At 45.7% G+C, this 19,587-nt stretch overlaps 3 non-coding genes and 31 pseudogenes across 3 annotated transcripts; all 34 read right to left on the bottom strand.

Moving 5' to 3' along the window:
• Window positions 1–186: 186 nt before the first annotated feature.
• LOC148255643 (5S ribosomal RNA) lies at window positions 187–305 on the bottom strand (annotated as a pseudogene).
• A 207-nt stretch (window positions 306–512) lies between these two features.
• LOC148255642 (5S ribosomal RNA) lies at window positions 513–631 on the bottom strand (annotated as a pseudogene).
• A 559-nt stretch (window positions 632–1,190) lies between these two features.
• Window positions 1,191–1,309, bottom strand: LOC148255641 (5S ribosomal RNA; annotated as a pseudogene).
• A 561-nt stretch (window positions 1,310–1,870) lies between these two features.
• LOC148255640 (5S ribosomal RNA) lies at window positions 1,871–1,989 on the bottom strand (annotated as a pseudogene).
• A 204-nt stretch (window positions 1,990–2,193) lies between these two features.
• On the bottom strand, window positions 2,194–2,312 carry LOC148255639 (5S ribosomal RNA; annotated as a pseudogene).
• Window positions 2,313–2,518: 206 nt separating this feature from the next.
• On the bottom strand, window positions 2,519–2,637 carry LOC148255638 (5S ribosomal RNA; annotated as a pseudogene).
• Window positions 2,638–2,841: 204 nt separating this feature from the next.
• Window positions 2,842–2,960, bottom strand: LOC148255637 (5S ribosomal RNA; annotated as a pseudogene).
• A 557-nt stretch (window positions 2,961–3,517) lies between these two features.
• On the bottom strand, window positions 3,518–3,636 carry LOC148255636 (5S ribosomal RNA; annotated as a pseudogene).
• Window positions 3,637–3,842: 206 nt separating this feature from the next.
• LOC148255635 (5S ribosomal RNA) lies at window positions 3,843–3,961 on the bottom strand (annotated as a pseudogene).
• Window positions 3,962–4,170: 209 nt separating this feature from the next.
• On the bottom strand, window positions 4,171–4,289 carry LOC148255634 (5S ribosomal RNA; annotated as a pseudogene).
• A 561-nt stretch (window positions 4,290–4,850) lies between these two features.
• On the bottom strand, window positions 4,851–4,969 carry LOC148255633 (5S ribosomal RNA). Its single transcript, XR_015820526.1, has one exon. It is a non-coding gene; the product is annotated as a 5S ribosomal RNA (ribosomal RNA).
• Window positions 4,970–5,529: 560 nt separating this feature from the next.
• On the bottom strand, window positions 5,530–5,648 carry LOC148255632 (5S ribosomal RNA; annotated as a pseudogene).
• A 561-nt stretch (window positions 5,649–6,209) lies between these two features.
• On the bottom strand, window positions 6,210–6,328 carry LOC148255631 (5S ribosomal RNA; annotated as a pseudogene).
• A 557-nt stretch (window positions 6,329–6,885) lies between these two features.
• On the bottom strand, window positions 6,886–7,004 carry LOC148255630 (5S ribosomal RNA; annotated as a pseudogene).
• Window positions 7,005–7,891: 887 nt separating this feature from the next.
• LOC148255629 (5S ribosomal RNA) lies at window positions 7,892–8,010 on the bottom strand (annotated as a pseudogene).
• Window positions 8,011–8,570: 560 nt separating this feature from the next.
• Window positions 8,571–8,689, bottom strand: LOC148255628 (5S ribosomal RNA; annotated as a pseudogene).
• A 530-nt stretch (window positions 8,690–9,219) lies between these two features.
• Window positions 9,220–9,338, bottom strand: LOC148255627 (5S ribosomal RNA; annotated as a pseudogene).
• A 207-nt stretch (window positions 9,339–9,545) lies between these two features.
• Window positions 9,546–9,664, bottom strand: LOC148255626 (5S ribosomal RNA; annotated as a pseudogene).
• An 885-nt stretch (window positions 9,665–10,549) lies between these two features.
• On the bottom strand, window positions 10,550–10,668 carry LOC148255625 (5S ribosomal RNA). The gene has a single exon (XR_015819987.1). It is a non-coding gene; the product is annotated as a 5S ribosomal RNA (ribosomal RNA).
• A 561-nt stretch (window positions 10,669–11,229) lies between these two features.
• Window positions 11,230–11,348, bottom strand: LOC148255624 (5S ribosomal RNA; annotated as a pseudogene).
• A 561-nt stretch (window positions 11,349–11,909) lies between these two features.
• Window positions 11,910–12,028, bottom strand: LOC148255623 (5S ribosomal RNA; annotated as a pseudogene).
• A 207-nt stretch (window positions 12,029–12,235) lies between these two features.
• LOC148255622 (5S ribosomal RNA) lies at window positions 12,236–12,354 on the bottom strand (annotated as a pseudogene).
• Window positions 12,355–13,234: 880 nt separating this feature from the next.
• On the bottom strand, window positions 13,235–13,353 carry LOC148255621 (5S ribosomal RNA; annotated as a pseudogene).
• Window positions 13,354–14,224: 871 nt separating this feature from the next.
• Window positions 14,225–14,342, bottom strand: LOC148255620 (5S ribosomal RNA; annotated as a pseudogene).
• A 203-nt stretch (window positions 14,343–14,545) lies between these two features.
• Window positions 14,546–14,664, bottom strand: LOC148255619 (5S ribosomal RNA; annotated as a pseudogene).
• Window positions 14,665–14,869: 205 nt separating this feature from the next.
• On the bottom strand, window positions 14,870–14,988 carry LOC148255618 (5S ribosomal RNA; annotated as a pseudogene).
• A 560-nt stretch (window positions 14,989–15,548) lies between these two features.
• LOC148255617 (5S ribosomal RNA) lies at window positions 15,549–15,667 on the bottom strand. The gene has a single exon (XR_015820721.1). It is a non-coding gene; the product is annotated as a 5S ribosomal RNA (ribosomal RNA).
• A 556-nt stretch (window positions 15,668–16,223) lies between these two features.
• Window positions 16,224–16,337, bottom strand: LOC148255616 (5S ribosomal RNA; annotated as a pseudogene).
• Window positions 16,338–16,513: 176 nt separating this feature from the next.
• Window positions 16,514–16,632, bottom strand: LOC148255615 (5S ribosomal RNA; annotated as a pseudogene).
• Window positions 16,633–17,517: 885 nt separating this feature from the next.
• Window positions 17,518–17,636, bottom strand: LOC148255614 (5S ribosomal RNA; annotated as a pseudogene).
• Window positions 17,637–17,842: 206 nt separating this feature from the next.
• On the bottom strand, window positions 17,843–17,961 carry LOC148255613 (5S ribosomal RNA; annotated as a pseudogene).
• A 206-nt stretch (window positions 17,962–18,167) lies between these two features.
• LOC148255612 (5S ribosomal RNA) lies at window positions 18,168–18,286 on the bottom strand (annotated as a pseudogene).
• A 205-nt stretch (window positions 18,287–18,491) lies between these two features.
• On the bottom strand, window positions 18,492–18,610 carry LOC148255611 (5S ribosomal RNA; annotated as a pseudogene).
• A 562-nt stretch (window positions 18,611–19,172) lies between these two features.
• Window positions 19,173–19,291, bottom strand: LOC148255610 (5S ribosomal RNA; annotated as a pseudogene).
• Window positions 19,292–19,587: the final 296 nt, after the last annotated feature.

The following is a 19,587-nucleotide window of genomic DNA, read 5'->3' as shown; positions in this document are numbered from 1 at the left end:
TACATACACTCTTTCTCCTTCCATCCCCCCTCCCGTAATTTGTTTCCTTGTGCGTCCACTCTACATCTCTCTTTCTCGTTCTAATATCAAGTAAAATGTGCCGGCGCCGTGACTCACCTTTGTGAATGAACCAGCGGTTCATAATTCCATTCGAGCGTAATGTCGAACGACCCATCCCAAAAAAAATGGGTGCAACACGAGGACTTCCTAGGAGGTCACCCATCCGAGTACTACTCTCACCAAAGCACACTTAATTGCGGAGTTGTGTTGGGATCCGGTGCATTAGTGCTGGTATGATCGCACCTGTTTCATTTCGTGCTGCAAATGCATACACTCCTTCTCCTTTCTTCCCCCTCCCGTCATTTGTTTCCTTGTGCGTTCACACTTCACCTCTCCTTCTCGTTCTAATATCAATTAAAATGCCCCTACGTCTTGACTCACATTTGCATATAAACCAGCGGACTATAGTTCTAGTCGCGCTTAAAGTCGAACGACCCATCTAAAAAAAAGAATGGGTGCAACACAAGAACTTCCCAGGAGGTAACCCATCCTTTTACTACTTTCGCCAAAGCACACTTGACTGCAGAGTTCTTATGGGACCCGGTGCATTAGTGCTTGTATGATCGCACCTGTTTAATTTCGCGATGCAAATACAAACACTCCTTCTCCTTTCTTTCCCCTCCCGTCATTTGTTTCCTTGTGCGTGCGCACTGCACCTCCCGTTCTCGTTAGAATATCAAGTAAAATGCAACGGCGCCGTGACTCACATTTGCGAATAAACCTGCAGACCATAATTCAAGTCGCGCGTAACGTCGAAAGAATCATCTACAAAAAAATGGGTGCAACACGAGGACTTCCCAAGAAAAAAGGTAAAATATAAGGACTTCGCAGGAGGTCACCCATCCTAGTACTACTCTTGCCCAAGCACCCATAACTTACGGAGTTCTGATAGAATCCGTTGCATTAGTGCTGGTATGATAGCTCATGTTTCATTCTGCACTGCAAATACATACACTCTTTCTCCTTCCATTCCCCCTCCCGTTATTTGTTTTCTTGTGCGTGCACTCAGCATCTCTCCTTCTCGTTCTAATATCAAGTAAAATGCCCCGGCACCGTGACTCACTTTGCGGATGAACCACCGGTTCATAATTCCATTCGCGCGTAACATCGAACGACCTATCCGAAAAAAATGAGTGCGAAACGAGGACATCCCAGGAGGTCACCCATCCGAGTACTACTCTCGCCCAAGCACACTTAATTGTGGAGTTCTGATGGGATTCGTTGCATTGGTGCTGGTATGATCGCACCTTAATAATTTTGCGATGCAAATACATACACTCCTTCTCATTTCTTCCCCCTCCTGTCATTTGTTTCCTTGTGCGTGCGCACTGCACCTCCCGTTATCGTTCAAATTTCAAGTAAAATGTCATGGCGCCGTGACTCACATTTGCGAATAAACCTGCGGAGCATAATTCAAGTCACACATAAAGTCGAAATAATCATCTATAAAAAAATGGGTGCAACACGAGGACTTCCCAAGAAAATAGGTGAAATATAAGGACTTCGCAGGAGGTCACCCATCCTAGTACTACTCTCACCCAAGCACCCTTAACTTGCAGAGTTCTGATAGAATCCATTGTATTAGTTATGGTATGATCGCTCATGTTTCACTCTGCGCTGCAAATACATACACTCTTTCTCCTTCCATCCCCCCTCCCGTCATTTGTTTCCTTGTGCGTGCACTCTGCATCTCTCCTTCTCGTTCTAATATCAAGTAAAATGCCCCGGAACCGTGACTCACCTTTGCGAATGAACCAGTAGATCATAATTTCATTCGCACGTAACGTCGAACGACCCATCGGAAAAAAAATTGGTGCAACACGAGAACTTCCCAGGAGGTCACCCACCCGAGTACTACTCTCGCCCAAGCACACTTAACTGCGGAGTTCTGATGGGATTCGGTGCATTAGTATTGGTATGATCGCACCTGTTTCATTTTGCACTGCAACTACATACACTCCTCCTTTTTTCCCCCTCCCGTCATTTGTTTCCTGGTGCGTTCACACTTCACCTCTCTTTCTCATTCTAATATCAATTAAAATTCCCCTGCGTCTTGACTCACATTTACGTATAAACCATTGGACCATAATTCTAGTCGTGCGTAACGTCGAACGACTCATCTGAAAAAAAAAATGGGTGCAACACGATAACTTTCCAGGAGGTAACCCATCCTAGTAGTACTTTCACCAAAACACACTTAACTGCGGAGTTCTGATGGGATCTGGTGCATTTGTACTGGTATGATCGCACCTGTTTCATGTGGTGCTGAAAATACATACACTCCTTCTCCTTCCCTCCCCCCTCCCATCATTTGTTTCCTTGTGCGTTCACACTGAACCTCTCATTCTCGTTCTAATATCGATTAAAATGCCCCTGCTTCTTGACTCACATTTGCGTATAAACCAGTGGACCATAGTTTTAGTCACGCGTATCGTCGAACGACCCTTTTGAAAAAAAATTGGTGCGACAAGATGACTTTCCAGGAGGTCACCCATCCAAGTACTACTCTCGCCCAAGCACAATTAACTGCAGAGTTCTGATGGGATCAGGTGCAATAGTGCTGGCATGATCGCACCTGTTTAATTTTGCGCTGCAAATACATACATTCCTTCTCCTTTCTTCCCCCTCCCGTCATTTGTTTCGTTGTGCGTGCGCACTGCATCTCTCGTTCTCGTTCTAATATCAAGTAATATGCCCTAGCACCGTGACTAACCTTTGCGAATGAACCAGCGGTTCATAATTCCATTCGCGCGTAACATCGAACGACCCATCCGAAAAAAATGGGTGCAACACGAGGACTTCCCAGGAGGTCACCCATCCGAGTACTACTCTCACCCAAGTACACTTAACTACAGAGTTCTGATGGGATCCGGTGCATTAGTGCTGGTGTGATCGCACCTGTTTAATTTTGTGCTGCAAATACAAACACTTCTCCTTTTTTCCCCCTCCTGTCATTTGTTTCCTTGTGCGTGCGAACTGCTCCTCCAGTTCTCGTTCAAATATCAAGTAAATTGCCACGGTGCCATGACTCACATTTGCGTATAAACTAGCGGACCATAGTTCCAGTCGTGTGTAACGTCGAACGAACCATTCGAAAAAAAAATGGGTGCAACACGAGAACTTCCCAAGAAAATGGGTGAAATATAAGGACTTCGAAGGAGGTCACCCATCCTAGTACTACTCTTGCCCTAGCAGCCTTAACTTGGGGAGTTCTGATAGAATTAGTTGCATTAGTTCTGGTACGATCGCTCATGTTTCATTCTGCGCTGCAAATACATACACTCTTTCTCCTTCCATCCCCCCCCATCATTTGTTTCCTTGTGCGTGCACTCTGCATCTCTCGTTCTTGTTCTAATATCAAGTAAAATACCCCGGCACCGTGACTAACCTTTGCGAATGAACCAGTGGTTCATAATTCCATTCATGCTTAACGTCGAATGACCCATCTGAAAAAAAATGGGTACAACACGAGGATTTCCCAGGAGGTCACCCATCCGAGTACTACTCTCGGCCAAGAACACTTAACTGTGGGGTTCTGATGAGATCCGGTGCATTAGTGCTGGTATGATCGCACTTGTTTCATTTCACGCTGCAAATATATACATTCCTTCTCCTTTCTTCCCCCTCCCGTCATTTGTTTCTTGGTGCGTTCACACTTCACATCTCCTTCTCGTTCTAATATCAATTAAAATACCCATGTGTCTTGACTCACATTTGCGTATAAACTAGCGAACCATACTTTCAGTCGCGCGTAACGTCGAACAACCCATCTGAAAAAAAAATGGGTGCAACACGAGAACTTCCCAGGAGGTAACCCATCCTTGTACTACTTTCGCCAAAGCACACTTAACTGCGGAGTTCTGATGGGATCCAGTGCATTTGTGCTGGTATGATAGCACCAGTTTCATTTCGTGCTAAAAATACATACACTCCTACTCTTTCCCCCTCCCCCCCTCCCATCATTTGTTTCCCTGTGCGTTCACACTGCACCTCTCCTTCTCGTTCTTATATCGATTAAAATGCTCTTGCTTCTTGACTAACATTTGCGTATAAACCAGCGGACCATAGTTTCAGTCGCGCGTAACGTCGAACGACCTGTCTGAAAAAAAATTGGTGCAACACAAGGACTTCCCAGGAGGTAACCCATCCGAGTACTAGTCTCGCCCAAGGACACTTAACTGCGGAGTTCTGATGGGATCCGGTGCATTAGTGTTGGTATGATCACACCTGTTTAATTTTGCGCTGCAAAAAAATACACTACTTCTCCTTTCTTGCCCCTCCCGTCATTTATTTCCTTGTGCGTCCGCACTGCACCTCCCGTTCTCGTTCAAATACAAAGTAAAATGCCACGGCGCCGTGACTACATTTGCGAATAAACCTGTGGACCATAATTCAAGTCGCGCGTAATGTCGAAAAAATCATCTGCAAAAAAATGGGTGCAACACGAGGACTTCCCAAGAAAATGGGTGAAACATAAGGACTTCGCAGGAGGTCACCCATCCTAGAAATACTCTCGCCCAAGCACCCTTAACTTGCGGAGTTCTGATAGAATCCATTGCATTAGTGGTGGAATGATCGCTCATGTTTCATTCTGCGCTGCGAATACATACACTCTTTCTCCTTTCATCCCCCCTCCCGTCATTTGTTTCCTTGTGCGTGCACTCTACATCTCTTCTTCTCGTTCTAATATCAAGTAAAATTCCCCTTGCACCGTAACTCACCTTTGCGAATGAACCAGCGGTTCATAATTCTATTCGCGCGTAACATCGAACGACCCATCCGAAAAAAAATGGGTGCAACACAAGGACTTCCCAGGAGGTCACCCATCCGAGTACTACTCTCGTCCAAGCACACTTAACTACGGAGTTCTGATGGGATCCGGTGCATTAGTGCTGGTATAATCGCACCTAATTAAATTTGTGCTGCAAATACATTCACTCCTTTTACTTTCTTCCCCCTCCCATCATTTGTTTCCTTGTGCGTGCTCACTGCACCTCCCATTATCGTTCAAATATCACGTAAAATGCCACGGCGCCGTGACTCAGAGTTACAAATAAACCTGCGGACCATAATTCAAGTCGCGCGTAATGTCGAAAGAATCATCCTCAAAAAAATGGGTGCAACACGAGGACTTCCCAAGAAAATGGGTGAAATATAAAGATTTCGCAGGAGGTCACCCATCCTAGTACTACTCTCGCCCAAGCACCCTTAACTTGCAGAGTTCTGATAGAATCCATTGCATTAGTGCTGGTATGATCGCTCATGTTTCATTCTGCGCAGCAAATACATACACTCTTTCTCCTTCCATCCCCCCTCCCGTCATGTGTTTCCTTGTGCTTACACTGTGCATCTCTCCTTTCGTTCTAATATCAAGTAAAATACCCCGGCACCGTGACTAACCTTTGCGAATGAACCACCGGTTCATAATTCGATTCGCGGGTAACGTCAAATAACCCACCCGAAAAAAAATGGGTGCAACATGAGGACTTCCTAGGAGGTCACCCATCCGAGTACTACTCTCGCCCAAGAACACTTAACTGCCGAGTTCTGATTGGATCAGGTGCATTAGTGCTGGTATGATCGCACCTCATTAATTTTGCACTGCAAATAGATTCACTCCATCTCCTTTCTTCCCCCTCCCGTCATTTGTTTCCTTGTGCGTGCGCACTGCACCTCCTGTTCTGGTTCAAATATCAAGTAAAATGCTACGGCGCCGTGACTCACATTTGCAAATAAACCTGCGGACCATAATTCAAGTCGCGCGTAACATCGAAAGTATCATTTGCAAAAAAATGGGTACAACACAAAGACTTCCCAAGAAAATGAGTGAAATATAAGGACTTCGCAGGAGGTCACCCATCCTAGTACTACTCTCGCCCAAGCACCCTTAACTTGCGGAGTTCTGATGGAATTCGTTGCATTAGTTCTGGTATGATCGCTCATGTTTCATTCTGCGCTGCAAATACATACACTATTTCTCTTTCCATCCCCCCTCCCGTCATTTGTTTCCTTGTGCGTGCACTCTGCATCTCTCCTTCTCGTTCTAATATCAAGTAAAATGCCCCGGCACCGTGACTCACCTTTGGGAATGAACCAGCGGTTCATAATTCCATTCACGCGTAACGTCGAACGACCCATCTGAAAAAAAATGGGTGCAACACGAGGACTTCCCAGGAGGTCACCCATCCGAGTACTACTCTCGCCCAAGCACACTTAACGGAGGTGTTCTGATGGGATTCGGTGCATTAGTGCTGGTATGATCGCACCTGTTTGATTTTGCGCTGCAAATACATACACTCCTCCTTTCTTCCCCCTCCCGTCATTTGTTTCCTTGTGCGTGCGCACTGCACCTCTCGTTCTCGTTCAAATATCAAGTAAAATGCCACGGTGCCGTGACTCACATTTGCGAATAAATCTGCGAACCATAATTCAAGTCACGCGTAACGTCGAAAGAATCATCTGCAAAAAAATGGGTGCAACACGAGGACTTCCCAAGAAAATGAGTGAAATATAAGGACTTCGCAGGAGGTCACCCATCCTAGTACTACTCACGCCCAAGCACCCTTAACTTGCGGAGTTCTTATAAAATCCGTTGCATTAGTGCTGGTATGATCGCTCATGTTTCATTCTGCTCTACAAAAAAATACACTCTTTCTGCTTCCGTCCCCCCTCCCATCATTTGTTTCCTTGTGCGTCCGCTCTGCATCTCTCCTTCTCGTTCTAATATCAAATAAAATGCTCCGGCACCGTGACTCACCTTTACGAATGAACCAGCAGTTCATAATTCCATTCGAGCATAACGTCGAACGACCCATCCAAAAAAAATGGGTGCAACACGAGGACTTTCCAGGAGGTCACCTATCCGAGTACTACTCTCGCCGAAGCATACTTAACTACAGAGTTCTGATTGGATCCGGTGCATAAGTGCTGGTATGATCGCACCTTTTTAATTTCGCGTTGCAAAGACATACACTCCTTCTTCTTTCTTCCCCCTCCTGTCATTTGTTTCTTTGTGCGTGCGCACTGCACCTCCCGTTCTTGTTCAAATATCAAGTAAAATGCTACGGCGCCGTGACTCACATTTGTGAATAAATTTGCAGACCATAATTCAAGTCCCGCGTAACGTCGAAAGAATCATCTGCAAAAAAATGGGTATAACTTGAGAACTTCATAAGAAAATGGGTGAAATATAAGGACTTCGCAGGAGGTCACCCATCCTACTACTACTCTCGCCCAAATACCCTTAACTTCTTGAGTTCTGAGAGAATACGTTGTATTAGTGCTGGTATGATCGCTCATGTTTCATTCTGCGTTGGAAATACATACACTCTTTCTCCTTCAATCCCCCCTCCCGTCATTTGTTTCCTTGTGCGTCCACTCTACATCTCTCTTTCACGTTCTAATATCAAGTAAAATGCGCCAGCACCTTGACTCACCTTTGCGAATGAACCAGCGGTTAATAATTCCATTCGAGCGTAACATCGAACGACCCATCCAAAAAAAAATGGGTGCAACACGAGGATTTCCGAGGAGGTCACCCATCCGAGTACTACAATCGCCAAAGAACACTTAATTGCGGAGTTCTGTTGGGATCCAGTGCATTAGTGCTGGTATGATCGCACCTGTTTCATTTCGTGCTGCAAATACATACACTCCTTCTCCTTTCTTCCCCCTCTCCTCATTTGTTTCCTTGTGTGTTCACACTTCACCTCTCCTTCTCGTTCTAATATCAATTAAAACGCCCCTATGTCTTGACTCACATTTGCGTATAAACCAGCGGACTATAGTTCTAGTCGCGCGTAACGTCGAACGACCCATCTGAAAAAAAGAATGGGTGCAACACGAGAACTTCCCAGGAGGTAACCCATCCTTTTACTACTTTGGCCAAAACACACTTAACTGCAGAGTTCTGATGGGATCCGGTGCATTAATGCTGGTATGATCACACCTGTTTAATTTCGCGATGCAAATAGATACACTCATCTTCCTTTCTTTCCCCTCCCGTCATTTGTTTCCTTGTGCGTGCGCACTGCACCTCCCGTTCTCGTTCAAATATCAAGTAAAATGCCACGGCGCCGTGACTAACATTTGCAAATAAACTTGCGGACCATAATTCAAGTCACGCGTAACATCAAAAGAATCATCTGCAAAAAAATTGGTGCAATACGAGGACTTCCCAAGAAAATTGGTGAATTATAAGGACTTCGCAGGAGGTCACCCATCCTAGTACTACTCTCGCCCAAGCACCCATAACTTGCGGAGTTCTGATTGAATCCGTTGCATTAGTGCTGGTATGATCGCTCATGTTTCATTCTACGCTGCAAATACATACACTCCTTCTCCTTCAATTCCCCCTCCCGTTATTTGTTTCCTTGTGCGTGCACTCAGCATCTCTCATTCTCGTTCTAATATCAAGTAAAATACCCTGGCACCGTGAGTCACTTTGCGAATGAACCACCGGTTCATAATTTCATTCGCGCGTAACGTCGAACGACCCATCTGAAAAAAAATTGGTGCGACATTAGGACTTCCCAGGAGGTCACCAATCCGAGTACTACTCTCGCCCAAGCACACTTAACTGCGGAGTTCTGATGGGATCCGGTGTATTAGTGCTGGTATGATCGCACCTTAATAATTTCGCGATGCAAATACATACACTCCTTCTCCTTTCTTCCCACTCCCGTCATTTGTTTCCTTAGCGCGCGCACTGCACCTCCTGTTATTGTTCAAATATCAAGTAAAATGTCACGGCGCCGTGACTCACATTTGCGAATAAACCTGCGGACCATAATTCAAGTCACGCGTAACTTCGAAAGAATCATCTGCAAAAAAATGGGTGAAATATAAAGACATCGCAGGAGGTCACCCATCCCAGTACTACTCTCGCCCAAACACCCTTAACTTGCGCAATTCTGATAGAATCTGTTGCATTAGTTCTGGTATGATCGCTCATGTTTCATTTTGCGCTGCAAATACATACACTCTTTCTCCTTCCATCCCCCCTCCCGTCATTTGTTTCCTTGTGCGTGCACTCTGCATCTCTCCTTCTCGTTCTAATATCAAGTAAAATGCCCCGGCACCGTGACTCACCTTTGCGAATGAACCAGTAGATCATAATTCCATTCGCACGTAACTTCGAACGACCCATCCGAAAAAAAATTAGTGCAACACAAGAACTTCCCAGGAGGTCACCCACCCGAGTACTACTCTCGCCCAAGCACATTTAACTGTGGAGTTCTGATGAGATCCGGTGAATTAGTGCTGGTATGATCGCACCATTCTCATTTCGTGCTGCAAATACATACACTCCTTCTCCTTTTTTCCCCTTCCTGTCATTTGTTTCCTGGTGCGTTCACACTTCACCTCTCCTTCTCATTCTAATATCAATTAAAATGCCCATTCGTCTTGACTGACATTTACGTATAAACCATTGGACTCTAGTTCCAGTCGCCCGTAACGTCGAACGACCCATCCAAAAAGAAAAATGGGTAGAACACGAGAACTTCCCAGGAGGTAACCCATCCTTGTACTACTTTCGGCAAAGCACACATAACTGCGAAGTTCTGATGGGATCCGGTGCATTTGTGCTTGTATGATCGCACCTGTTTCATGTGGTGCTGAAAATACATACACTCCTTCTCCTTCCCTCCCACTTGCCATCATTTGTTTCCTTATGCGTTCACACTGCACCTCTCCTTCTCGTTCTAATATCGATTAAAATGCCCTTGCTTCTTGACTCACATTTGCGTATAAACCTGTGGACCATAGTTCCAGTCGCGCGTAACGTCAAATGACCCATCTGAAAAAAAATGGTGCAACAAGAGGACTTCCTAGGAGGTCACCCATTCGAGTACTACTCTCGCCCAAGCACACTTAACTGCGGAGTTTTGATTGGATAAGGTGCAATACTGCTGGTATGATAGCACCTGTTTAATTATTCGCTGTAAATACATACACTCCTTCTCCTTTCTTCCCCCTCCCCTTATTTGTTTCCTTGTGCGTGCGCACTGCACCTCCCGTTCTCTTTCTAATATCAAGTAAAATACCACGGCGCCATGACTCACATTTGCGAATAAACCTGCGGACCATAATTCAAGTCGCGCGTAACGTTGAAAGAATCATCTGCAAAAAAATGGGTGCAACACGAGGACTTCCCAAGAAAATGGGTGAAATATAAGGACTTCGCACGAGGTCACCCATCCTAGTAGTACTCTCGTCCAAGCACCCTTAACTTGCGGAGTTCTGACAGAATCCGTTGCATTAGTGCTGGTATGATCGCTCATGTTTCATTCTGCGCTGCAAATACATACACTCTTTCTCCTTCCATCCCCCCTCCTATCATGTCTTTCCTTGTGCTTACACTCTGCATCTCTTCTTCTCGTTCTAATATCAAGTAAAATACCCCGGCACCGTAACTCACCTTTGCGAATGAACCAACGGTTCATAATTCCATTCGCGCGTAACGTCAAACAACCCACCCGAAAAAAAATGAGCGCAACACGAGGATTTCCCAGGTGGTCACCCATCCGAGTACTACTATCGCCCAAGCACACTTAACTGCGGAGTTCTGATGGGATCCGGTGCATTTGTGCTGGTATGATCGCACTAGATTAATTTTGCACTGCAAATACATTCACTCCTTCTCATTTCTTCCCCCTCCCGTCATTTGTTTACTTGTGCGTGTGCACTCCACCTCCCGTTCTAGTTCAAATATCAAGTAAAATGCCACGGCGCCGTACCTCACATTTGCAAATAAACATGCGGACCATAATTCAAGTCGTGCGTAACGTCAAAAGAATCATCTGCAAAAAAATGGGTGCAACACGAGGACTTCCCAAAAAAATGGGTGAAATATAAGGACTTCGCAGGAGGTCACCCATCCTAGTACTACTCTCGCCCAAGCACCATGAACTTGCGGAGTTCTGATGGAATCTGTTGCATTAGTTCTGGTATGATCGCTCATGTTTCATTCTGCGCTGCAAATACATAAACTCTTTCTCCTTCCATCCCCCCTCCCGTCATTTGTTTCCTTGTGCGTGCACTCTGCATCTCTCCTTCTCGTTCTAATATCAAGTAAAATGCCCCAGCACCGTGACTCACCTTTGGGAATGAACCAGCGGTTCGTAATTCCATTCGCGCGTAACGTCGAATGACCCATCCAAAAAAAAAAGGGTGCAACACGAGGACTTCCAAGGAGGTCACCCATCCGAGTACTACTTTCGCCCAAGCACACTTAACTATAGAGTTCTGATGGGAACCGATGCATTAGTGCTGGTATGATCGCACCTATTTAATTATGCGCTGCAAATACATACACTCCTTCTCCTTTCTTCCCCCTCCCATCGTTTATTTTCTTGTGCGTGCGAACTGCACCTCCCGTTATCGTTCTAATATCAAGTAAAATGCCACGGCGCCGTGACTCACATTTGCGAATAAACCTGCAGACCATAATTCAAGTTACGCGTAACATCGAAAGAATCATCTGCAAAAAAATGGGTGCAACACGAGGACTTCCCAAGAAAATGGGTGAAATATAAGGACTTCGCAGGAGGTCACCCATCCTAGTACTCCTCTCGCCCAAGCACCCTTAACTTGCAGAGTTCTAATAGAATCCGTTGCATTAGTGCTGGTATGTTCGCTCATGTTTCATTCTGCGCTGCAAATACATACACTCTTTCTCCTTCCATCCCCCCTCCCGTCATTTGTTTCCTTGTGCGTGCACTCTGCATCTCTCCTTCTCGTTCTAATATTAAGTAAAATTCCCCGGCACCGTGACTCACCTTTGCGAATGAACCAGCGGTTCATAATTCCATTCGTGCGTAACGTCGAACGACCCATCAGAAAAAAAATGGGTGCAACACGACGACTTCCCAGGAGGTCACCGATCCGAGTACTACTGTCGCCCAAGCACACTTAACTACGGAGTTCTGATGGGATCCGGTGCATTAGTGCTGGTATGATCGCACCTGTTTCATTTTGCGCTGCAAATACATACACCCCTTCTCCTTTCTTCCGCCTACCGTCATTTGTTTCCTAGTGCGTTCAAACTTCACCTCCTGTTCTCGTTCTAATATGAATTAAAATGCCCCTGCATCTTGATTCACATTTGCGTATAAACCAGCGGACCATAGTTCCAGTCACGCGTAAAGTCAAACGACCCATCTGAAAAAAAAAAAGGATGCAACACGAGAACTTCCCAGGAGGTAACCCATCCTTGTACTACTTTCGCCAAAGCACACTTAACTGCGGAGTTCTGATGGGATCCGGGGCATTTGTGCTGGTATGATCGCACCTGTTTCATTTCGTGCTGAAAATACATACACTACTTCTCCTTCCCTCCCCCCTCCCATCATTTGTTTTCTTATGCGTTCACGCTGTACCTCTCATTCTCGTTCTAATATCGATTAAAATGCCCCTACTTCTTGACTCACATTTGCTTATAAACCAGCGGACCATAGCTCCAGTCGCGCGTAACGTCGAACGACCCGTCTGAAAAAAATTAGTGCGACACGAGGACTTCCCAGGAGGTCACCCATCCGAGTACTACTCTCGCCCAAGCAGACTTAACTGCGGAGTTTGTTATGGGATCTGTTGCAGTAGGGCTGGAATGTTCGAACCTATTTAATTTCGCATTGCAAATACATACACTCCTTCTCCTTTCTTCCCCCTCCCGTCATTTGTTTCCTTGTGCGTGCGCACTGCACCTCCCGTTTTCGTTATAATATCAAGTAAAATGCCACGGCGCCGTGACTCACATTTGCGAATAAACCTTCGGACCATAATTCAAGTCGCGCGTAACGTCGAAAGAATAATCTGCAAAAAAATAGGTGCAACACGAGGACTTCCTAATAAAATGGGTGAAATATAAGGACTTCGCAGGAGGTCACCCATCCTAGTACTAGTCTTTCCCAAGCACCTTAACTGTGGAGTTCTGATAGAATCCGTTGCATTAGTGCTGGTATGATCGCACCTGTTTCATTTCGTACTGAAAATACATACACTCCTCCTTCCCTCCCCCTCCCATCATTTATTTCCTTGTGCGTTCACGCTGCACCTCTCCTTCTCCTTCTAATATCAATTAAAATGCCCCAGCTTCTTGACTCACATTTGCGTATAAACCAGCGGACCCTAGTACCAGTTGTGCGTAACGTCGAACGACCCGTCTGAAAAAAAATTAGTGTGACGCGAGGACTTTCCTCGAGGTCACCCATCCGAGTACTACTCTCGCCCAAGCACACTTAACTAAGGAGTTCTGATGGGATCCGGTGCATTAGTGCTGGTATGATCGCACCTATTTAATTTCATGCGGCAGATACATAAAATCCTTCTCCTTTCTTCTCCCTCCTGTCATTTGTTTCCTTGTGCGTGCGCACTGCACCTCCCGTTCTCGTTCTAATATCAAGTAAAATGCCACGGCGCCGTGACTCACATTTGCGAATAATCCTGCGGACCATAATTCAAGTCACCCGTAACGTCGAGAGAATCATCTGCAAAAAAATGGGTGCAACACGAGGACTTCCCAAGAAAATAGGTGAAATATAAGGACTTCGAAGGAGGTCACCCATCCTAGTACTACTCTCGCCCAAACACTCTTAACTTGCGGAATTCTGATAGAATCCGTTGCATTAGTTCTGGTATGATCGCTCATGTTTCAGTCTGCACTGCAAATACATACACTCTTTCTCCTTCCATCCCCCCTCCCGTCATTTGTTTCCTTGTGCGTGCACTCAGTATCTCTCTTTCTCGTTCTAATATCAAGTAAAATGCCCCGGCACTGTGACTCACCTTTGCGAATGAACCAGCGGTTCATAATTCCATTCGCGCGTGACGTCGAACGACCTATCCGGAAAAAAATGGGTGCAACACGAGAACTTCCCAGGAGGTCACCAATCCGAGTACTACACTTAACTGCGGAGTTCTGATTGGATCCGGTGCATTAGTGCTGGTATGATCGCACCTGTTTTATTTCGCGCTGCAAATACATACTCTCATTCTCCTTTCTTCCCCCTCCCATCATTTGTTTCCTGGTGCGTCCACTTTGTATCTCTCATTCTCGTTCTAATATCAAGTAAAATACCCCGACACCGTGACTCACCTTTGCGAATGAACCAGCGGATCATAATTCCATTCGCGCGTAACGTCGAACGACCCATCCGAAAAAAAATGAGTGCAACACGAGGACTTCCTAAGAGGTCACCCATCGAGTACTAGTCTCGCCCAAGCACACTTAACTACGGAGTTTTGATGGGATCCGGTGCTTTAGTGCTGGTATGATCGCACCTGGTTAATTTCGCGCTGCAAATACATACACTCCTTCTCCTTTCTTCCCCCTCCCGTCATTTATTTCCTTGTGCGTTCACACTTCACCTCTCCTTCTCGTTCTAATATCATTTAAAATGCCCCTGAGTCTTGACTCACATTTGCGTAAAAACCAGCAAAACATAGTTCCGGTCGCGCGTAACGTCGAACGTCCCATCTAAAAAAATAAGTGCGACATGAGGACTTCCCAGGAGGTCACCAATCCGAGTGCTACTCTAGCTCAAGCACACTTAACTGCGGAGTTCTGATGGGATCCGGTGCATTAGTGCAGGTATGATGGCACCTATTTAATTTCGCCTTGCAAATACATACACTCCTTCTCCTTTATTCCCCCTCCTGTCATTTGATTCCTTGTACGTTCACACTGCACCTCTCATTCTCGTTCTAATATCAATTAAAATTCCCCTTCTTCTTGACTCACATTTGCGTATAAATCAGCGAACCATAGTTCCAGTCGCAAGTAACGTCGAACGACCCGTTTGAATAAAAATTGGTGCGACAAGAGGACTTCCCAGGAGGTCACCCATCCGAGTACTATTCTCGCCTAAGTACACTTAACTGCGGAGTTCTGATGGGATCCGGTGCATTAGTGCTGGTATGATCACACCTGTTTAATTTAGCGCTGTAAATACATACACTCCTTCTCCTTTCTTCCCCCTCCCGACATTTGTTTCCTGGTGCGTTCATACTTCACCTCTCCTTCTCGTTCTAATATAAATTAAAATGCCCCTACGTCTTAACTCACATTTGTGTATAAACCAGCGGACCATATTTCCAGTCGCTTGTAACGTCGAACGACTCATTTGAAAAAAAAATGGGTGCAACACGAGAACTTCCCAAGAAAATGGGTGAAATATAAGGACTTCGGAGGACGTCACAAATCCTAGTACTACTCTCGCCCAAGAACCCTTAACTGCGGAGTTCTGATGGTATCCGGTGCATTAGTGCTAGTATGATCGCACCTGTTTCATTTCGTGCTGCAAATACATACACTCCTTCTCCTTTTTTCCCCCTCCCGTCATTTGTTTCCTGGTGCGTTCACACTTCACCTATCCTTCTCATTCTAATATCAAGTAAAATGCCCCAGCACTGTGACTCACCTTTGCAAATGAACCAGCGGTTCGTAATTCCATTCGCGCGTAACGTCGAAGGACCCATCCAAAAAAAAAGGGGTGCAACACGAGGTCTTCCCAAGAGGTCACCCATATGAGTACTACTCTCGCCCAAGCACACTTAAATGCGGAGTTCTGATGGGATCCGGTGCATTAGTGCTGGTATGATCGCACCTATTTAATTTCGCGCTTCAAATACATACACTCTTTCTCCTTTCTTCCTCCTGTCATTTGTTTCCCTGTGCGTGCGCACTGCACCTCCCGTTCTCATTCTAATATCAGGTAAAATGTTACGGCGCCGTGACTCATATTTGTGAATAAACCTGCGGACCATAATTTAAGTCGCACGTAACGTCGAAAGAATCATCTGCAAAAAAATAGGTGCAACACGAGGACTTCCCAATAAAATGGGTGAAACATAAGGACTTCGCAGGAGGTCACCCATCCTAGTACTACTCTCGCCCAAGCATCCTTAACCGCAGAGTTCTGATAGAATCCGTTGCATTACTGCTGGTATGATCGCTCATGTTTCATTCTCCGCTGCAAATACATACACTCTTTCTCCTTCCATCCCCCCTCCCGTCATTTGTTTCCTTGTGCGTGCACTTTGCATCTCTTCTTCTCGTTCTAATATCAAGTAAAATGCCCCGACACTGTGACTCACCTTTGCGAATGAACCAACGGTTCATAACTCCATTCGCGCATAACGTTGAACGACCCATCCGAAAAAAATGGGTGCAACACGAGGACTTCCCAGGAGGTCACCCATCCGAGTACTACTATCGCCCAAGCACACTTAACTGCGGAGTTCAGATCCGGTGCATTAGTGCTGGTATGATCGCACCTGTTTCATTTCGTGCTGCAAATACATACACTCCTTCTCCTTTCTTCCCCTCCCGTCATTTATTTACTGGTTCGTTCACACTTCACCTCTCCTTCTCGTCTTGACTCACATTTGAGTATAAACCAGCGGACCATAGTTTAAGTCGCGCTTAACGTTGAACGGGCCATCTAAAAAAAAATGGGTGCAACACGAGAACTTCTCAGGAGGTAAACCATCCATGTACTACTTTCACCAAAGCACACTTAACTGCGGATTTCTGATGGGATCCGGTGCATTTTTGCTGGTATGATCGCACCTGTTTCATTTCGTGCTAAAAATACATACACTCCTTCTCCTTCCCTCCCCCCTCCCATCATTTGTTTCCTTGTGCGTTCACACTGCACCTCTACTTCTCGCTCTAATATCGATTAAAATGCCCCTGCTTCTTGACTCACATTTGCGTATAAATCAGCGGACCATAGTTCCAGTCGCGTGTAACGTCGAATGACCCGTCTGAAAAAAAATTTGTGCGACACGAGGACTTCTTAGGAGGTCACCCATCCGTGTACTACTCTCACCGAAGAACACTTAACTGCTGAGTTCTGGTGGGATTCGGTGCATTAGTGCTGGTATGATCGCACATGTATAATTTCGCGCTGCAAATACATACACTCCTTCTCCTTTCTTCCCCCTCTCGTCATTGTTTCCTTGTGCGTGCGCACTCCACCTCCCGTTCTCGTTCTAATATTAAGTAAAATCACACGGTGCCGTAACTCACATTTGTGAATAAACCTGCGGACCATAATTCAAGTCGCGCGTAACGTCGAAAGAATGATCTGCAAAAAAATGGGTGCAACACGAGGGCTTCCCAAGAAAATAGGTGAAATATAGGGACTTCGCAGGAGGTCACCCATCTTAGTACTACTCTCGTCCAAGCACCCTTAACCGCGGAGTTCTGATAGAATCCGTTGCATTAGTTCTGGTATGGTCGCTCATGTTTCATTATGTACTTGCAAATACATACACTCTTTCTCCTTCCATCCCCCCTCCCGCCATTTGTTTCCTTGTGCGTGTACTCTACATCTCTCCTTCTCGTTCTAATATCAAGTAAAATGTCCCGGCACCATGACTCACCTTTGCTAATGACCCAGCGGTTCATAATTCCATTCGTGCATAACGTCGAACGACCCATCCAAAAAAAAATTGGTGCAACACGAGGACTTCCTAGGAGGTCACCCATCTGAGTACTTTTCTCGCATAAGAAGACTTGACTGCGGAGTTCTAATGGGATCCGGTGCATTAGTGCTGGTATGATCGCACCTGTTTATTTTCGCACTGCAAATACATACACTCCTTCTCCTTTCTTCCCCCTCCTGTCATTTGTTTCCTGGTGCGTTCACACTTCACCTATCCTTCTCGTTCTAATATCAATTAAAATGCCCCTGCGTCTTGACTTACATTTGCGTATAAACCAGCGGACCATAGTTCCAGTCGAGCGTAACATCCAACGACCAATCTGAAAAAAAAATGGGTGCAACACGAGAACTTCCCAGGAGGTAACCCATCCTTGTACTACTTTCGCCAAAGCACACTTAACTGCGGAGTTCTGATGGGATCCGATGCATTTATGCTGGTATGATCGCACTTGTTTCATTTCGTGCTGAAAATACATACACTCCTTCTCCTCCCCTCCCCCCTCCCATCATTTGTTTCCTTGTGCGTCCACACTGCACCTCCCTTTCTCGTTCTAATATCGATTAAAATGCCCCTACTTCTTGACTCACATTTGCATATAAACCAACAGACCATAGTTCCAGTCGCGCGTAAAGTCGAACGACCCATCAGAAAAAAAAAGGGTGCAACACGAGAACTTCCCAGGTGGTAACCTATCCTTGTACTACTTTCGCTAAAGCACACTTAACTGCGGAGATCTGATTGGATCCGGTGCATTTGTGCTGGTATGATTGCACCTGTTTCATTTTATACTGCAAATACATACACTCCTTCTCCTTCCCTCCCCCTCCCGTCATTCGTTTCCTTGTGCGTTCACACTGCACCACTCCTTCTCGTTCTAATATCGATTAAATTGCCCCTGCTTCTTGACTCACATTTGCGTACAAACGAGCGGACCCTAGTTCCAGTCGCGTGTAACATCGAACGACCCCTCTGAAAAAAAATTGGTGCGACACAAGGACTTCCCTGGAGGTCACCCTTCCGAGTACTACTCTCGCCCAAGCACACTTAACTGCGGAGTTCTGATGGGATCTGGTGCATTAATGCTGGTATGATCCCACCTGTTTCATATTGCACTTCAAATACATACACTCCTTCTCCTTTCTTCCCCCTCCCGTCATTTGTTTCCTGGTGCGTTCACACTTCACCTCTCCTTCTCGTTCAAAAATCAAGTAAAATGCCACGGCGCCGTGACTCACATTTGCGAATAAACCTGCAGACCATAGTTCCAGTCGCACGTAACGTCGAACGACCCATCTGAAAAAAAAATGGGTGCAACACGAGAACTTCGCAAGAAAATGGATGAAATTTAAGTACTTTGCAAGAGGTCACCCATCCTAGTACTACTCTCGCCCAAGCACCAATAACTTCCGGAGTTCTGATAGAATCCGTTGCATTAGTGCTGGTATGATCGCTCATGTTTCATTCTGCGCTGCAAATACATACACTCTTTCTCTTTCCATCCTCCCTCCCGCCATTTGTTTCGTTGTGCGTGCAGTCTGCATCTCTCCTTCTCGTTCTAATATCAAGTAAAATGCCCCAACACCGTGAATCACCTTTGCGAATGAACCAGCGGTTCATAATTCTATTCGCGCGTAACGTCGAATGACCCGTCTGAAAAAAAATTTTTGCGACACGAGGAATTCCCAGGAGGTCACCCATCCGAGTACTACTCTCGCCCAAGCACACTTAACTGCGGAGTTCAGATGGAATCCGGTGCATTAGTGCTGGCATGATCGAAACTGATTAATTTTGCGCTGTAAATACATACACTCCTTCTCGTGTATTCCCCCTCCCGTCATTTGTTTCCTTGTGCGTGCTTACTGCACCTATCGTTCTCGTTCAAATATCAAGTAAAATACCAAGGCACCGTGACTCACATTTGCGAATAAAGCTGTGGACCATAATTCAAGTCGTGCGTAACGTCGAAAGTATCATCTGCAAAAAAATGGGTGCAACACAAGGACTTCCCAAGAAAATGGGTAAAATAAAAGGACGTCGCAGGAGGTCACCCTTCCTAGTACTACTCTCGCCGAAGCA

This window comes from Carica papaya, chromosome 5 (assembly GCF_054855325.1).
Source record: "Carica papaya isolate Zhongbai chromosome 5, ASM5485532v1, whole genome shotgun sequence".
NCBI lineage: Eukaryota > Viridiplantae > Streptophyta > Magnoliopsida > Brassicales > Caricaceae > Carica > Carica papaya.
The sequence above is the reverse complement of the archived record's forward strand: the minus strand, read 5'-3'. Positions and strand labels throughout refer to the sequence as shown.